Here is a 6,293-nt window from a genome sequence, read left to right on the forward strand (position 1 = left end):
TTATTTAGCTATATAGATCCAGCCCTGTTGTTATGATTGGTGTTGTTTATTTTCTTGCCAGGGCAATGGTGGAAGATTTGTTACCTTCCAGGCATTGGACTGCAAATTCTATCTGCTCCATCAATAGTGAGGAGAGTTGCAGTTGACAATATTTTCTAGGCATCAAGTTACCAAATCTTGCTGGACAATGTTATTTTATTGAATGACCTTTACTCTTTCTATTCAATTGGTTTTATTCTTTTATGTATTTTATGCTATGTAGCAAGTAGAAAAGATAAAATATAATTTTTAAAGATTAAATAAAATACAACTTCCATATTTTTTTCTGACTAGCACCTTATTTTTCTGACTAGCACCTTATTTATAATGGCTGGGAAATCTGTTGAACAACTGCAAATATATAACGTACATTGCATTTTTGCAACTACTACACAATCACCAGGCAGCCTTACATTTATGAGATTGTGAATATCTCCTAAATCCCAATTATAGTAAGCAACCACTATGATTAACAGAAGTTTGTTCCCCTGGAAATTGGAAAGCAACTGCCTGACCTTCCTTTCCCCACTTATGCAATTGGTCTCCAGTGTGGTTTGTGAAAGGGTCCTTTTTGGTACCAGAGATCACTCAAGAGACAGAGTGGGTATGTCAGGTAGCTGTTTCTTGATCAACATGGAATGCCCTCCATGTTGATATAGATTCCAGCAGCAACCTACTGACAAGTGGGGTTTGTGAGGGTCGTGCCAAAATTTAACATCTTTACAGTATTACATAATATGCAATAGTTATGTAGGATTATGATTATATATATATTTGTGGAGAGTGGTGGAGTAGACCTGTTTTCCCTTGATTTGCTGTCATCAGAGTCTGAGCAAAATGGTAAATGTTATTAATGAGGAATAACAAGCAAGCTATTTGTTTTTACTGAAGCCAATTGGGAAGCAAGATTCCACTCCTTCCTTGCTTCCCTCCCACTATGCAGCCAACAGAGTGCAAATTCCTTTTGGATCTTGAATCAAGTTTGGAGCAATTTCAATAAGATGAGGACAGAAAGGTAAATGGGGAAAGGAGAGGGAAATTGAGATTTATAAAGTAGCTATAAAAATTAGGGTGATGGAAGATGAACCAGGATTGTCTCTGCCAAAATGGAATGGCTAGAGGATATGCAACATATGCTTTATAGCCAGTTTCTACTTCTCTCATGCAAAGATCTTACCATACAAGGTGCAGAGCAAGTATACACTTGTATCTGAGCAGAATGAGCACATGTAGGTTTTTGTGAATTGAAGAACGCACAGAAAACGTATCGTCCTACAATATGCATGGAACATGACCCACCTGCCATAGGATAATCTAAGACAGATATTTAACATGAGTGGGGGAATTTTGAAAGTTAATGCAAACTTTAAGAAAGGAAAGAATCTCAGATAAGACAAACACCAAATGGATTCGGACCCACAATGAGATTCTACCTGATACCCAGAGCTGCTGTTTCAAAAGGACTGTTTACCATCACCAAAGATAAATAGCTGCAGGTACAGGGAATTTATGATATATACATTCCCTGGGTTTTGTCAAAATAAAAGGCACCAGTCTAGGTACACCTTTGAAAATGTGTGTATAAAAAAAAGGGAACACAGAACTATAATAGCCTCAACACAGTCTTCATCCAGTAGCAGCTTTTACAGCAAAGGGTGGTAAAATGAAGCCATTGCTGAATAGCAGCTTGTGACCCTTGGGTTCTGTCTTGTCTTGGGTTTTTGTTCTGTTCTGTTCTGTTCTGTTCTAAGACTCCATTTGTAAAGTTGTTTGGGTTGTTCCTATTCTTTCTTCCTCTCCCTCCCCAATCTTAATAAATAATTATCAGCAAATATTTTGTCTTTTAGTGACAGTATCATTTCGATTTGAATCCAAACCAGGGAGAGCGTGGATGAGCTCCCTCTGTCAGCTCCAACTCCATGCAGGGATATGAGAGAAGCCTCCCACATGGATGGTAAAACATCAAAAACATCCAGGCATCCCTTGGGCAACATCCATGGAGACACACCAGAAGCGACTTGACATGAAAAAAAACTTTTACAATTTCCTAACAGTGTTTCCAGGAGATATAAATGATTTCTTTAAAATCTTCTAGTCAATTAAATGGCTTAATACAAATCTTGTAAATTAATTATAATAAGCCCCACTTAACATACTAACGGTGCTCCATGCAGTCATGCTGGCCACATGACCTTGGAGGTGTCTACGGACAACGCAAGGCTCTTTGGCTTAGAAATGGAGATGAGCACCAACCCCCAGAGTCAGACATGACTGGACTTGTCAGGGGAAACTTTTACGTTTTTTAACATACTAGTGTTATCTATGTGTAGGGTTGCACAAAAACATTTTGAACTTTCATAATTCCAAAGAAAATGAGTCTTTTTTTCAGGAAAAATCATGTAGGAATCAGATACAGAAATTCCATCTAAACCCACTTTCCACCATCTGACACACACATAACCAGAGTGTATTGAAAACGTGTTTCTTTGGCTATCTAATGCAAGGGATCATCATTTTTTTTCCCAATTTGCCAGAGACAGCACCATATTTGTGCACACAGATGACAGTTTATTCTTTCTCAGAAACTCTCCAGGAATTGGCAACTGGTGGTTCATGAACTGGCACCAATCCATAGACCACCACTTTGAGCACCACTGGTCTAGATAGCAAACAAATTAACTTTTTACATAAATGGAAAGGTGCTCCCATTTTGGAGATTTGCCCATTAAAGAATGAAGCATCGATTAAGTTAAACTCCTGTGATAAAATGCATAAAGCTAAAGAAGAATTTCACTATGCATACCTTTTGTAGCTGAAGTTCCTGAGAAACAGATGAGAAAATATAAAGCAAGGCTCCAGGACATTTTTCAGAAACCTCTATCTCAAATTCAGTTTTTATAAGAAAGTAGAAATCCTGCAGCTGACAAAACTAGCCTGCAACCTGTATAAATCAGATGATTCTGAACCAAAGAGTTGATAGGCCTTCTGGCTGGTGGAAAACCACATAACTGTATTGTGATGTTGTGGTGGCGATGGTAAGAAGAATTAGTCATAAAGAAAACCAATTGCCGAGCACATTTTTTTTTAAATTACAAATCAAGTAGCAGAAGGCAGAACCTGTGGTTGCAGAACAGGGAGGTAAAAATACAGTATTCATGTTTTCACTAAAATGTGTGTCTTGCCACATCACATTGAGGCACTCTCTTGAGAAAATGATAAACCATTCTTAAATTTTTCAATTGGGGGAGGAATTGTGAAAATATGGTCATAATTCATTTTGCATGTGAAAGATTTTACACAGAAAGAAGCACAGTTTGCACAAAATACAATTGTCCCATGGTCTGCACTGAGGTTTGGTTCCAGAATCCACCTTGGATTCTAAAAATCTGAAAATACTCAAGTCCCATTAAATATAAGGGTGTAGTAAAATGGCGTCCCCTATATAAAATTGTAAGATTAAATGAATTATTTATTTATTTACAGTATTTCTTTTCCACCCCGAAGGGCACTCATGGCAGATCACAGAACACATATACGGTACACATTTAATGGTGTTATACAGACAAGGCAGACAACAGATAGTTATAGTCATTTTTCTTCTTTGGCATCCTGGAGGTTGTGGTTGATTCCAGCCACAGTGGGGTGCTTAAAGGGTTCTTTGGAACTTTTTGAGGAGTAATATTTTAAAATCATCCTTAAATCAATGAGTGCAAAATCTATGGATACAAAAGGCCAACTGTGTATTGCTTTGTGCATGAAATATCAAATATTTTGAGCAAATGATATTTCCACAGAAAGTTCTAAAATAAGAGAAAATAATTGAGAATGGGTATTATGTAGAAAAGCTCAAAAGATTTACATCGTATAATTACATCCAGACTTAGGATCTTTTGCAGAGGAGCATGCCATTCAAATATAAGGCAGGTTTCCCCAGTAACACCAGATTTAGGAAGTATCCTTCCTAAATTGGCTCATCTTGTGTCAAGTTGCTTTGAGTCTCCTTTGGGGAGATGATGATGATGATGATGATCTGGAGCATACAGTTTTATCTCTGACATCTTGTTTATAATTATTCTCAGTTTCACAGTCTAACAAATGTTACTGAGCAATTTAGAGTCATCATTTATATACACGGTGTATCAGAGGACTCCTTACACAGGAAAACATAAGTCTCCCATTCCATTTATCTATCTGTCTGTCTACACACACACACACACACACACACACACACACACACACACACACAGCAATTACAGTAATTATACATAGAATAATTTTGCAATTAACATTTTTAAATAAAGGTTCATTTAGCTATAATGTGCAATTTCCCCTATGTGTGGTGTGGTGACTTTTGGGACACCCTGGAGATTCTATCTTAGAGTTTAGGAATCCTGGAGGTACCATCAGATAATATAGTATGTTCCAAGTAGTGTTGTTTTTTTGGTAGGCATGGTATGGTAATCCTATCAATGGTTTCATTGATTTTTTTGGCAGTCTATTGAGAATTGCTCTCAGAATACCTGTTGGTACTCTAACTTTAGTTGTTTTATTTCTCCAGAAAGCCTTGATCTCAATGTGAAGCTCTTGCTATTTCACAAGCTTCCCCAACTCATTGTCTTTAATTCTGTTCTAAAACCATTCACAGGCTTGTGATTAAAAATGCTTTTAAATGTATTTTTGGATGCTGAATTTGAAAAACCCAATTCACTTGTTACATCATACAAAGTTCTTTCACGAATTTCATTACCAATTTCAATATGAATTTCATTGAAACTTACAATAATAAAGCATCAAAGTAGTGGGGGAAAACTGTATGATATCACAAATCTAAAGTCATTTTTTTTAAATTAGAACTCCAGAATTCCTATAAAACCAGCATTTTTTTTTAAAGTTTTAATCATCCTATAACAGAGTTGCCTAAGAACAAAGAAAACCAGAAGACCATGAAGTGAAGGAGACCTGGTGAAGCATGAACGAATACAGTGGGACAAGAAAGTCTGATAAATAATAGCTTGGAGGGGCTGATGAAGAGAAGGTGGGCCATGGGGCAGCTTTCGATATAGGAAGATGCCAAGTGCAGCGGGAAGGGAGTTATGAGATGGGAGGAAGAAACTCCCTTCTCTCCTTTGCCAGATAAGCTTGGCAAGAGTGGGAGCATTTGCAGAAATTTCTGGGACCTTGTTGCCATTAGATCTCATATCTATGAGAAAGAAAAAATATACAAGGTGCAAGTAGCTAATTGAATATAAATTGTTCATTTCTGAACTACCAGAGAGTGCTTAAATACCAGCTCCATCTAGTGATCATCTGTATTAGCGATTAAGTTTTAAAATGCAAGGGAAAAACAAGTGTTACGTCCTCAAGGGTATTCTGTGCTTCCTGAAGATACAAGGTTTCCAGTTTCACTTTCCTATGGAAGAGTCACTCTGCAACACACCCTCAGTCATGCAGCCTTGTGATTGGAAACTTTCTTCTCATCTCCCGCACAGTATAATCAATCTGGGTGTTAATGTATTTAAATCACGAGGGTGCTGTAAATTCCTATTAATTTCTATTTTTAAAAATGGCTTTTGTGTGTGTATGTGCCTTCAAGTCTGTCAATTTCAAGGAATGCCCAAAGGGGGTAAGAATTAAAGATTCAATTGCAAACTGATCCGTTTTAATGAACCTGATCAATTCCCATCTTGACAATAGCTGGCATGTCTCCATGTCATGTATTGTTTGCTGAGTTCTTTCATTTGTGCTATGATAGAAATGCTGTGACTGCAATATTATGTAATCAGGGCCAACAACCAGAAGTTAGGTCTATGTACAGTGCCAGGCCCTAAGAACATCCTCATAAACTGATACAGTAGTCTCTCACTTATCCAAGCTAAATGGGCCAACAGAAGCTTGGCTAAGTGAATATCTTGGATAACAAGGAGGGACTAAGGAAAAGCCTATTAAACATCAAATTAGGTTATGATTTTACAAATTAAGCACTAATACATCATGTTATACAACAAATTTGACATAAAAAGTAGTTCAATATGCAGGAATGTTATGTTGTAATTACTGTATTTACGAATTTAGCACCAAAATATCACGATATATTGAAAATATTGACTACAAAAATGGCTTGGATAATCCAGAGGCTTGGATAAGTGAGGCTTGGATAAGTGAGACTCTACTGTACATTTAACATTCTTTATTGGTCACCTACCTAGACCTCAGAGAAGGGTTAGGTGTTCATTAGACATTACTCATGCACACTT

This window comes from Anolis carolinensis, chromosome 2 (genome assembly GCF_035594765.1).
Source record: "Anolis carolinensis isolate JA03-04 chromosome 2, rAnoCar3.1.pri, whole genome shotgun sequence".
NCBI lineage: Eukaryota > Metazoa > Chordata > Lepidosauria > Squamata > Dactyloidae > Anolis > Anolis carolinensis.